The sequence below is a fragment of the Hevea brasiliensis genome, chromosome 3 (genome assembly GCF_030052815.1).
Source record: "Hevea brasiliensis isolate MT/VB/25A 57/8 chromosome 3, ASM3005281v1, whole genome shotgun sequence".
In the NCBI taxonomy this organism is placed as follows: Eukaryota; Viridiplantae; Streptophyta; class Magnoliopsida; order Malpighiales; family Euphorbiaceae; genus Hevea; species Hevea brasiliensis.
The window spans coordinates 75,102,460-75,115,410 of record NC_079495.1 but is presented as its reverse complement, the minus strand read 5'-3'; the positions used below and the strand labels follow the sequence as shown (position 1 = coordinate 75,115,410).

Genomic DNA, 12,951 nt, shown 5'->3' with positions numbered 1-12,951 from the left:
TATCAAAACATTTAATTAGAGATTGAAAACTAGTTAAGATTTTTATCCCATTTTATTTTTTCACAAATTTTATAAAAATTTCGGCAGAGTGCTGTCTGTATTTTGAGAAAACAGTTCTTCAAATACCTGTAAAAAGCACTTCCAAAGATTTATTTCAACAACTTCATCAATTTCACAACCATCCCAATAAATTTCGACATCATTTCTCAATTTCCAAAATTCAACAATCATCAAAATACTACCAATTAATTTCATTCAAATTAAAATAAAATATTTCCATTCATATTTCATTAAAGATAAAGCAATTTATATACACCATTCCAAAAAAATACATTAGGAAAAATCCAAACCAAAATTTATTACAAGCTTTATACAACTCCATACAACTGCTCATGACCATTTCCTCTATTTACATACATTACATACTTCAAAATAATTTTTACAATCAAGGTATAAAAATATACCCGATAAACTTCAGAGTAGGTAGCTCCTCAATCCTCAGCAGCTCACTCTGCTGCTCCTCTAGTCTCTATATCTGCGACAGCAATAACAGCCATCACTGAGTACTAGGACTCAGTGGTGCACAACTTACTAAAATGATCTTTATGCGGAATTTAAAACATATTTATTCAAAAATTAAACTGAACATGTGATATAAATTCAAAACATGATTTATAAGATTTTAATCCAAACAATTTCATTTTAAAAGTCTCAAAATAAATTTCATAGAAACACACAGTTATATCATGCCATTTGAAACAAATATAATCTCAATAGCTAGAGGCTAAGGAGAAGTCACATCACAAGGCTAGCCAGCTCAAATATATGGGAACCCATTCTTTTTCTTCTTCTACTGGCACACACCTCAACACTTCAGCCAGAGAAGGAATCAAAATTTGAAATTGATTTCCCCCACTAGTCATGCTAGTGAGGTATTCAAATATATGATCATAACACTGTGGTTTCAAAACTATCTTAATAATTTACTAAATTTTATTGCCATTTCAAACACAAATAAATAATCTTTCAACAATTTAAATCAAAAGAAAAATTAACTTTTCAATTCAATTATGCCACAATTTCATATCTCAATTCATTCAAAACAATATGCAGAAGAATATTTACAAAAATTCTATGTTGTGCACAAACCTTATACGAGTTGCCTCTTGGCCTTGACTCGACGCCTCGGGTTCTTTCCCAATATTCTTTTCCACTAAAACACAGTTTCACAGTGTTTCAGTATTATAACTTATCATAAATCCAAAAATAATTTCAAATTTACTTTTACTTAGTTTTAATATGCTAAACTTGGCTTTCTTTAAAATTTTTGTTTCGGGGTTACTATTCACTATACTATTCAAGTCAATTTGTTGACTTTCTAATGCTTAATAGGTATGGGAATTCCAATTTCACCTACATACCATATTTTGGTTACTAAATTTATTGGTTTTAGTTATTTACTCAAATTTTAATTCTTTTAGGCAAATTTGCAAATTTTCAGTTTTTGTGTCTTATGTTGCACTATTCCATTGGTCATTTTGCTGTTAGAATTTGGCTAAGCTTTCTCCATAGAAATTGTTCCTTATTGTCTTAAATTTATTCTTATTTTTGAATCACTCCAATTAGAGTTTTTTAGCTCAAGTTATAGCCATTTGAATCATGGCTGCCGGATTGGACTTACCCAGATTTCTAGGCAAATTTCTGGGTTCTGGCAGTTTTAGGTCATCAAATTTGGGTGGCTAAATAACTTGGTTAAGGGCATAAATTGGATTTGTGTTCTTCATGAAAGTTTTAGGTCTATATCTCAGCTTTCTACTAGTAAACTTTTAGGTCATTTAGACCTACCTAGCCCATGTTATGGCCAAATGAATAAACACTATTTATTTGGTCATTTTTGTATAGGACAGAATACCTAAGTCCAGATTTGGCCAATTTGTTCACTACGCTATGGTCACTTTTTGGGCATGATTCCTAAATGAAAAATGTGTCATTTTGTGTCTAGTTTCATTCCCAATTGGCCTCACACCAATTGGGCTGGTAAATTTTCAGTTTTTGTCCCTCAAAGGGACCTTGGTCATGCTGCCTGCAGCATGTCCCTAATCAATCCGAATTTGAGCCTAATTCTAACAGTTCCAACATATCTCAATTGGTCACAAATGACCATTTTTCAGCTCCAACAAGGTCAAACACCTCATTTAACAAATTTTCACATTTTTCCTCCCAAAACCCTAGGTGCCAAGCCCTAATTTTCATACACTTTAAATTTAATACATTCCAATCACCAATCCATAGCTTACATACATCATTTAACTTAAACAAACCTTCAAATACATCAAATTTACTCATTTTAAACCTTAACTTACTGCTGGCCAAATTTACATTTAGTCCTCCAACAATTATTTTTGTTTCATTTTAAGCATAATCCTAAGTTCATTCAACTATAATCACCATTAATTCAACTAGAAAATTAAGTTTAGTTTACTAACCTTAGTGCAGATAATTTTTCCTCTTCAAACCTCTTCTTTTCTTCTTTCTTTCTTCTTCGACCTTGTTTTCTAGTTGCCCAAACAAATTTTAACCTTGGCAAAACAGTTTTCTATGGTGGGGTTTTGAGATTTGCAAGCTCAAAGATGAGCTTCAATGGTGAATTATGGGTGAGGGAGAGGGAGAGAGAGGGACGGCAACTTAGTTGAAGAAGATGACCTTTTTACTTTTTTTTTCTTTATTTTATGTTTTTTTATCCTTACGGAAGACCAATAATTATTCAAAATTTATTTTTTTATTTTTTTAGTTAATGTTTATTGCATCATGCATGATGTCATGCATTATGTCATCACCTTTCACTTGTCCTTTTTCTTTTTTATTTTTATTTTTCCATTAGTTCTTTAGTTTAATTTCCAATTCCAAAATTTTCTTTTCTCCAATTTTATTGGACAATTAGGTCAGGAGTTAGCTCTCGGGGTCAATTGACCAAATTGCCCCTCGCCAGTTCGACCCAATTTGTAAATAATTCAATATTTCTTTCAGATCCCTGACCTAATTATTTGACCGACTTAACATTTCTTTTTCGTGATTTTCTCTTTTCCACTATGTTAGCAATAGTCCTAAGGACCGCAGCGTCACATTTTATGATTCGGAATTTGAGTTTAAATCGACTTCGCAGTCCTTCTCGAGAAGGTCACCCATCGCTGTGACTCTCGGCTTATTTAACTTCTTGTGTTATGTTTTTCTTATTTATACTTAACTAATTGACAATTACTAATTATTTGTGTTCAGGGCTTATCTAGTTATCTTAAGTGTATTTCTAACCCTCTTAATTGTCTGGATAGACACCAGTCACTGGAATAGTGAAATATACCAGGCTATGCAAATAGGGGTATTAAAATTTTGCTATCAAGCAAAATCACCAACCCTAACTAACCCTAGCTGCCTAAACTTGTAGGGTGCACACACACACTTGTTTGTTTTATTTTATTATATTTCCTACACATATCATGCCATTAAACATGACTTAAACTAAAAAGAGCAAGAGTTTGATCACTTTCCTTGTTGGGGCAGAATTTTTCCCTTCACAAACTTTTTTTTTCTTCCTCTTTTGGCTGCCTAGAGGATATTCAAGTTGCTAGGTTAATTTTTTGTGAAGCTAAGTTAGGGTTTCAAGTGAAATTTGGTGAGGTAATGAAGCTTTGGGGTGTTTTAATGGAGGTTTGGGTATGGGAGGTGGGTTTCGGCTGGCTTGTTGAAGGAGATGGCTACTGCCTTTTTTTTTTTTTCATTTTGTTGTATCCTTATCCCTTTTTATTAGTTAATTCAAGTGTTAGTTAAATGTGATTGGTGGGATTTGCTTAATGGCATCATAATGATGTCATAAATGGGCCTTTTATCTCATTTCCTATTCTTTTCTTCTCTACTCATTTTCAATTTAATTTTTAGCAATATTTATTCACATTTATGTCATAATAATTATTTACTTAATTGGATAAGTCGGCCAAAATTTACTTCTAAAGGCGAAATGACCAAAATGCCCTCCGTTTGGCTTAACAAACTAAAATTGTCTGTACCGATTGAAAATTTTTTCTAAGCATTTTCTTGGCATTCTAATGCTATAGGAACCTTAATAACCCTTTTTTGGAGTCCCAAAAATTATTTTATGAATTTTTCCTCAGGTTTAGAGCTCCTAGTTGCGAGAACTGTAACTTCCCACTAGGTTACCCATCGCTTGGGCACTGATTCATTTAACTTTGTTGTATTTTATTTCTAAAATTTTTCCTAAATTTTTCTTGTTAATATTTGAGTTGATTATAGTTCCTCACTTTAGTTTAAATATTATTTTTTTTTTTGGACGTTCTAGCTGTCCAGACCGACACTAGTCACAAGAACAGTAAAATGTATGGAGTTGCTACAGGGAGGAGGGTGTTACAACTCTTCCCCTCTAATTTAAATTTCATCCTTGAAATTTTCCTGATGTAAACAGTTGAGGGAACTGTTGCTTCATCATCTCTTCACTTTCCCATGTTGCCTCCTCAATGTTGTGGTGCCTCCAAAGCACTTTCACTAGTAGAATCTGCTTATTCCTAAACTCTTTCACTTCTCGAGCCAGGATCCGTATGGGTTCATCTTCATATGTCAAATCCAGTTGTACTTCAATTTCTTCCATGGAAATGACATGTGAAGAATTTGAACGGTATCTTCTTAGCATAAACACGTGGAACACATTGTGGATCTTGTCCAGCTTTAGTGGTAAAGCTAGCCTGTAGGCCATTGGACCAACACGTTCAATGACTTCATATGGGCCAATAAACCTAGGGCTTAACTTACCTTTCCTTCCAAGCCTCAGTACCTTCTTTCACGGTGACACCTTGAGGAACACTTTTTCGCCAACTGCATATTCTATTTCTTTTCCCTTTAGGTCGGCATAAGATTTTTGTCTGTCTGAGGCAACCATTAGATTGGCTTTGATTAGTTTTACCTTTTCCTAAGTCTGTTTCACCAGGTCTAGCCCTAGTAGTTTATTTTCATCTAATTCAGTCCAGCACACTGGAGTTTTACATTTCCTCCCATACAGTGCTTCATACGGGGCCATTTGGATGCTAGCTTGGTAGATATTGTTGTATGCAAATTCTACCAGTGGGAGGTATCTATCCCAACTTCCCTCAAACTCAATAACACAACTCTTCAGCATATCCTCAAGGACCTGACATATATTTCATGTTATTATTATCATTTCAGTTCAATATTTGTATTAATTCAAATGGTTTCAATTGTTTATCTGGATTACTCTTTCTGATTGCCCATCCATCTGAGGATGGAAAATAGTGCTGAAGTGGAGTTGTGTACCCAAGGATTCATGCAATTTCTTCCAAAATCTCGATGTAAACCTTGGGTCTCGATCAAATATGATGGAAAGTGGAATTCCATGCAGTCTAACTATCTCACTGATATACAATTCTGCTAACTTCTCCAGTGAGTAGTCAGTCCTAACTGGCAAAAAGTGTGCTGACTTCGTCAATCTATTTACTATCACCCATACAGCATTATGTTTCTTCTAGGTGAGAAGTAGACCACTTACAAAATCCATGGTGACCCGATCCCATTTCCATTCAGGTATGCATATAGGCTGTAGCAAACCCGATGGAACTTGATGTTCTGCCTTGACTTACTGACATGTCAAGCATTTAGTCACATAATCAGATATGTCCTTCTTCATACCAGGCCACCAATACTAAAGCTTCAGATCATGATACATTTTTGTACTTCCTAGGTGCATAGCATAAACACTGGTATGTGCCTCTTTCAGAATATTGGCTTTCAATTCCCCATTATCTGGTATACATAATCTTCCTTTGTAGTATAGACGCCCATTTGTTTTCACTTCATAGTCAGTTTCTTTCCCTTCTAGGATTTTGCTCATAATAGCTTTTAGCTTCTCATCTACCTTTTGCCCATCTAAAATCTGCTGTAGCAGGTTTGGCCTCACTTGCAACTCAGCCAAAATAGCTCCATCTCGAACCAAAGATAGATGGGCATTCAATGTTCTCAAAGCTGTGATGGATTTTCTGCTCAAAGCATCAGCAACTACATTTGCTTTCCAAGGATGGTAATCAATCACACAATTATAGTCCTTCAGGAACTCAATCCATCGCCTTTATCTGAGGTTGAGCTCCTTCTGGGTTGGCAAATATTTCATACTTTTGTGGTCTGTGTAAATGTAACACTTTTCACCATACAAGTAGTGCCTCCATATCTTCAGTGTGAAGATAATTGTTTGAAGTTCTAGATCATGGGTAGGGTAATTCTGTTTATGTGGCCTTAGCTGCCTAGAAGCATAGGCAACCACATTCCCCTCTTGCATCAATACACACCCTAACCCATTATGAGAGGCATCACTATAGACCACAAAGTCCTTTCCCGACACTGGCTGTATTAACACTGGTGCCTCTGTCAACATAGCCTTCAACTTCTCAAAACTGGCCTAACACTTGTCATTCCAGTCAAATTTGACATTCTTATGTAACAATATGGTCATTGGAGCAGTTATTAAAGAAAATCCCATCACAAATCTTCTGTAATACCCAGCTAGCCTCAAGAAACTTCTGACCTCAGTTGTATTTCTGGGAGGCTTCCATTCCATCACTGCTTCTATTTTCTTGGGATCCACCCTAATCCCATCAGCTGACACTATGTGTCCAAGGAATGCAATCTCATTCAACCAGAAGTCACACTTGGACAACTTAGCATACAGCTTCTTTTCTCTCAGGGTTTGCAGAACAATCCTCAAATGCTCATCATGTTATTCCCTGGTATTGGAATACACCAAAATATCATCAATAAAGACCACTATGAACCGATATAGGTATGGTTGAAAGATACAGTTCATAAGGTCCATGAATGTCGTTGGTGCATTTGTTAGGCCAAAGGGCATCATTAGAAACTCATAATGCCCATACCGGGTCCTGAATGCAGTATTTGGCACATCTGCATCCTTCACCCTCAACTGATGATACCCTGATCTGAGATCAATTTTGGAAAATACTCCTGCTCCCTTCAATTGATCAAACAGATCGTCAATTCTAGGCAACAGATACTTATTCTTCACTGTCACTTTATTCAACTGTCGGTAATCAATGTATAACCTCAAAGTCCCATCCTTCTTCTTCACAAACAACACTGGAGCTCCCCATGGTGACACACTGGGGTGTATAAACCCCTTATCCAGCAACTGCAGTAACTGGATTTTCAGTTCCTTCAATTCTGTGGGTGCCATCCTATAAGGAGCAATAGAGATTGGTGTTGTACCCAGCAGTATCTCAATAGCAAATTCAACTTCCCTTTTTGGTGGCAAGCTAGGCAATTCTTCAGGGAACACATATGGGAAGTCTCTTACTGTGGGTATGTCACACAGATTTGGCTTAGCCTGCCTAGTATCCACCACATGTGCTAGGTAGGCTTCACAGCCTTTTCTCATCAGTTTTCTTGCAACTGTGGCTGAGATGACATTGGACAAGAAATTTGTCCTTTCCCCTACAACTATGATCTCATTACCCTCGGGAGTTTTCAAAGAAATCCTCTTCAATTTACAATTAACCATTGCCTGATGACGTGACAACCAGTCTATTCCCAAAATCACGTCAAACTCATGGAAAGGCAACTCAATCAGGTCTGCCAATAATTCATACCCTTGAATCCTTAACGGGTAACCTTTGTACACTTTGTTCACCACTACACTGTGGCCCAATGGATTAGTGACCAGGATATCTTGGTCACTCTCCCATACCAGTATCCCCCTTTCTACAGGTAGGTTGATGCAGATGTATGAATGAGTGGATCCTAGATCCACCAATGCATGCACAGATGTATTGTAGAGGGAAACGTACCTTGATGATGTCCGGGGCAACTTGCTCCTCCTGAGCTCTTATGGCATAGGCTCTGGCAGGTGCTCTGCCCTCAGGCCTCTCTGCTGGCTCAGATGCAGGCCTCTGTGATAGTCTCACTACCTCAGATTTTCCAGATTTCCTACCCCTTTGTTGTGCAGGAGCAGGTCTGTCTGCTTGTGTTGGAGAGCGTGGATAGTTCCTTAACTGATATTCTGTCGACCCACACCTTAGGCGGTCACCAGTCACCCTCCAACACTCCCCCTTATGCCACTTTAAGCAATGCAGATATGCAGAAGATGCTGGGGCTGGTCCCCTGAACCCCATCCCTAGAGAGCTGCCCACTGATGGTGTGGACTGACCTCTTTTAGGGGTGAACTGTGGCCTGGGCTCCTGGGACTAACCCTGACCTTGTGGTGGACCTGAACTCTATGCAGGTGGACCTTTGAACTTCTTTCCTGGTGCAGGAGATGAGCTAGACTGACCCGAGCCCCTCTTCTGCTATCTCTCCCTTTTAGTCTGCTCACTTATTCTTACTTTTTCAACTTTTATTACAGCTTCCACTAACTTGGTGAAGTCTGTGATTCCCAAGGTAGTGATCATGATCTTTATATTATCATTTAATCCCTCTTCAAATCTCTTACACCTTTCGGCCTCATTAGGGACTATCTCCCTTCTGTAGTGGCTCAGTCTGATAAATTCCTTTTCATACTCTGCCACTGTCAGCTGTCTCTGCCTCAGGTTAGTGAACTTTCTTCTTCTCTCTTCCAAGTATACACTACCCACATATTTCTTCTTGAATTCTGAGAGGAAGAAGTCCCAAGTTATTACTTTTGGCTGCACTTCACTAGACACTGTATCCCACCATTGGTAGGCATCATCTTGCAACAGAGATACAACAGCTTCTAAATTTTGCTCTGGAGTGCAGTAGAGTTGCTTTAAAACCCTTCCTGTTCTGTTCAACCAGTTTTCGGCTACAACAGAATCATCTTCTCTCTTGTCAAAGAAATCCACTACTCCAAATTTTCTCAGTCTTTCTAGATGTGATTTCTACTGTGGAGGTGGTGGTGGTTGTGGTGGTGGTGGTGGCATTACCCCAGCCATTTGTCTGAAAAACTCAGCCATTTGTTGAAACATGGCCTGTGGAGACTGAGCAGGCTCAGCTGGAGTTGGTGGAGTAGGTTCTTCCCTACCCCCAGTCTCAGCTGTTGCAGGTGGAGCTCCACCTGACTTTCCACTTTCTCCTCAACTGCCCTCTGAGATGTGGGGTCCATATCCTATTCAAAATAACAAAGACAAACAGATCTGCATTAGTGTCACCTCGACTCTTACAAATGCAATACATGGTATGGACTCGATTTAGACCTAGAAATGCCTAAATCGTGCTCTGATACCACTAAATGTGACACCCCTTACCAGTTTACAGTATAGCTGAGTAAGATATGTCACACAGTGTACCGGATCACCCTATTTTATTTTAATCCTTTTTATCCTTCCTTATTTATTTTTATTATAGTTATAAAGTGCAATTGGTGAAGTAAAATTTATTTAAGTCATTTATGGAAAACATTAATTTATTTGAGGTTCCATAAATTTTATAGAAAATTCGGCAGAGTACCGACTAAAAATGGAGAAAATAGTTCTTCGGAACTTGTGAAAAACACTTCTAAATTTTTCAATCAATCCCAAACTCCATTTCATAAACAAAATCTCAATATTTTTCAACAACATTTCCATTTCTCAATCATTCATTTCATATGATATTTATGTAAAAGTCATCAATAAATATTCACTTTTTCATTCAGAAGCACAATTTCCACTATTTACATTGATAACAAAATACATTACATAAGTCTTAATTACACATGAGAAAATAAAAGTTAATTATAAAATACCCAAAATGAAACCTAGTGTCCTACCAATGCACTGATGTCGGTGAGGTGACACAGACACTATGTAGAGCTGCAGGAGGTCTCACCCAGTCTGTGGTCTACTGGGCTCTTGGTCAGTCTCTCCAAAACCTACGCGTGGCAAAAAGCAATGCGCTAAGCAATAATGCTTAGTGGTGCTAATAATAAAATTAAAAAAAAAATAACAGAAAATAAATATGCAATGCATGTTATGATGTCTTATGCAAATAATTTTTTTCGATCATTATTGGTAATCTTATTTATTTTGTATTTGTTATATTCATAATTTCATTAAATTTATCCACTTTCAATTTAGTTGCCCAAGTAACCTATACTGGATGACTAGACTGGAAAAATGGGTAAACTGACACTGGGTATCAAGTACCTCGGGCCGTCACACCATCAGGCACATATGTATCTCCTGGTGTGCAACAGAACAGCTAATAAGCTGTATTAACATTAGGCACAAGGCCAAGTATCAACACAATGTCAGAATGGCTAAAAGCCATAAAATCATAGAATGGCATAATGCCATGTGCAGTACTGCTAATTGAACCCTATTGGCATGCCAACCTATCCAAATCAATCTTGTTAGGTGTGCTAAGGCATGTTATACTTTTAAATTGTACAATTCTTGAAATTTAAATTTAGGTATTACTATTCATTTCATTAGTCAAATAAAATGTTGACTTTTGCGTAGACAATAGGTACATTGGTTCTAATACTTCTAACATACCACATTTTGCATTCTAAAATTGTTGGTATTGGTTGCCAATACCATTTCTAAGCTTAGTGTTAGTTATTCAAAATTTTCAGATTTCAAGTCTCATATTTACTGTTCAATTGGTCATTTATACAGTAGGAATTTGGCAAAATTGTCTTCATAAAAGTTGTTCCTTATTTTATCTAGTTACATTTCCTTTTTTGAATCACTCTATTTGGAGTTTTGTAGCTCAAGTTATGGCCTAAACACCATAACTGGCCAGATTGGACAGAATCCAAAATTCTGTGCAAAACTGGTTCTACAAGATTTGGTAACCTAAGTTTGGTTAGTAATTTGACTAGGTTATGGTCAGAATTTGGATTTGTGTTCTTCATGAAAGTTGTAGGTCCATATCTCAGCTTTCAGCTGGCAAAATTTTAGGTCAATTTGATTTTTCTATCCTGAGTTATGACCAAATGAATAAACACTGTTCATTTGGTCATTTTGCAAAGGCAGAATGCAAGTCACTCGGATTAGGGCAATTTTTAGGTCAACTTGGTTTAGTTTTCTGGGCAGAGTTTCTTCACCAAAGTTGTTTATGTGTCTAGTTTCATGTCCAAATAGCCTTGTACCAATTTAATCTCTACAACTCCATTTATAGCTGCCCAAACCTACTGGACTCATACTCAGTCCTGCAGGTCAGCCAAGGCTGCTCACCCATACACAAATGCCAAGCCTCAACTCACTTCATTTCCTCATCATACACATTCAAATGGTCACTAATTGACCATTAAAAGGTTAATGAACCATCACATGAGCAAACCCTAATGTTATTAAGTGTCCATCTTTTTTTCCATGTTCAAACATGCTTAATCTTTGCATTTCACCTACACAACTAAGTTTCTATCATGCATTTAGCACTAAGGGCTGCTCATCGAAACTTTGCTATCAAGCAAAATCACCAACTCTAACTAACCCTAGCTGCCTAAACTTGTAGGGTGCGCACACACACTTGTTTGTTTCATTTTATTATATTTCCTGCACATATCATGCCATTAAACATGACTTAAACTAAAAAGAGAAAGAGTTTGGTCACTTACCTTGTTGGGGCAGAATTTCTCCCTTCAAAAACTTCTTTTTCTCTTCCTCTTTTGGCTGCCTAGAGGATATTCAAGTTGCTAGGTTAATTTTTTGTGAAGCTAGGTTAGGGTTTCAAGTGAAATTTGGTGAGGTAATGAAGCTTTGGGGTGTTTTAATGGAGGTTTGGGTATGGGAGGTGGGTTTCGGCTGGCTTGTTGAAGGAGATGGCTACTGGCTTTTTTTTTTTCATTTTGTTGTATCCTTATCCCTTTTTATTAGTTAATTCAAGTGTTAGTTAAATGTGATTGGTGGGATTTGCTTAATGACATCATAATGATGTCATAAATGGGTCTTTTATCTCATTTCCTATTCTTTTCTTCTCTACTCATTTTCAATATAATTTTTAGCTTTTTATGTCATAATAATCATTTACTTAACTGGACAAATTGGCCAAAAATCACCTCTGAAGGCGAAATGACCAAAATGCCCTCCGTTTGGCTTAACAGACTAAAATTATCTGTATCGATTGAAAAAATTTTCTAAGCATTTTCTTGGCATTCTAATTCCATAGGAACCTTAATGACCCTTCTCTGGAGTACCAAAAATTATTTTATGAAATTTTCCTCTGGTCTAGGGGCTCCTAGTTGTGAGAACCGCAACTTCTCACTAGGTTACCCATTGCTTGGGCACTGACTCATTTAGCTTGGTTGTATTTTATTTACAAAATTTTTCCTAAATTTTTCTTGTTAATATTTGAGTTAATTATAGTTCTCACTTTAGTTTAAATATATATTTTTTTAGACGTTCTAGCTGTCCAGACCGACACTGGTCACCAAAACAGTAGAATGTACGGAGTTGCTACAGGGAGGGTGTTACAAAAGCACAGCTAAGGATTAGTTGTATTACCTTGCTTCTAGATCTGTTAACTCATGGAATGAGATGAAGTGGATATTTTTGAAGAAGTATTTTCCTGCTTCCCATGCTACTAACATAAGAAAAGAAATTTGAGGCATCCAGCAGTATAACGGAGAGAATTTGTATGAGTATTGGGAGCGATTTAAGAAGTTGTGTGAAAGTTGTCCCCACCATCAAATAAGTGAGCAATTTTTGATTCAGTATTTCTATGAGGGACTTTTACCAATGGATCGTAGCATGATAGATGCTGCTAGTGGAGGAGTTTTTTTTGACAAGACACCAGAAGAAGCAAGGACGCTGATTGCTAACATGGCAGCAAACTCTCAGCAGTTTGGAATGAGAATGGATCACACAACTAAGAAGGTTAATGAGGTAAGTACATCTAACCTTGAGAAACAAATTTTTTATTTAACTTCTTTAGTGAGGCAATTGGCTATAGGGAACATGCAAATTGCATGCCACTGACATGTGT

General features: G+C 36.9%; 1 non-coding gene across 1 annotated transcript; it reads right to left on the bottom strand.

Annotated features, from left to right (window-relative positions):
• Nucleotides 1-12,551: 12,551 nt before the first annotated feature.
• On the bottom strand, nucleotides 12,552-12,658 carry LOC131178869 (small nucleolar RNA R71). The gene has a single exon (XR_009147877.1). It is a non-coding gene; the product is annotated as a small nucleolar RNA R71 (small nucleolar RNA).
• Between the last annotated feature and the right edge of the window lie 293 nt (nucleotides 12,659-12,951).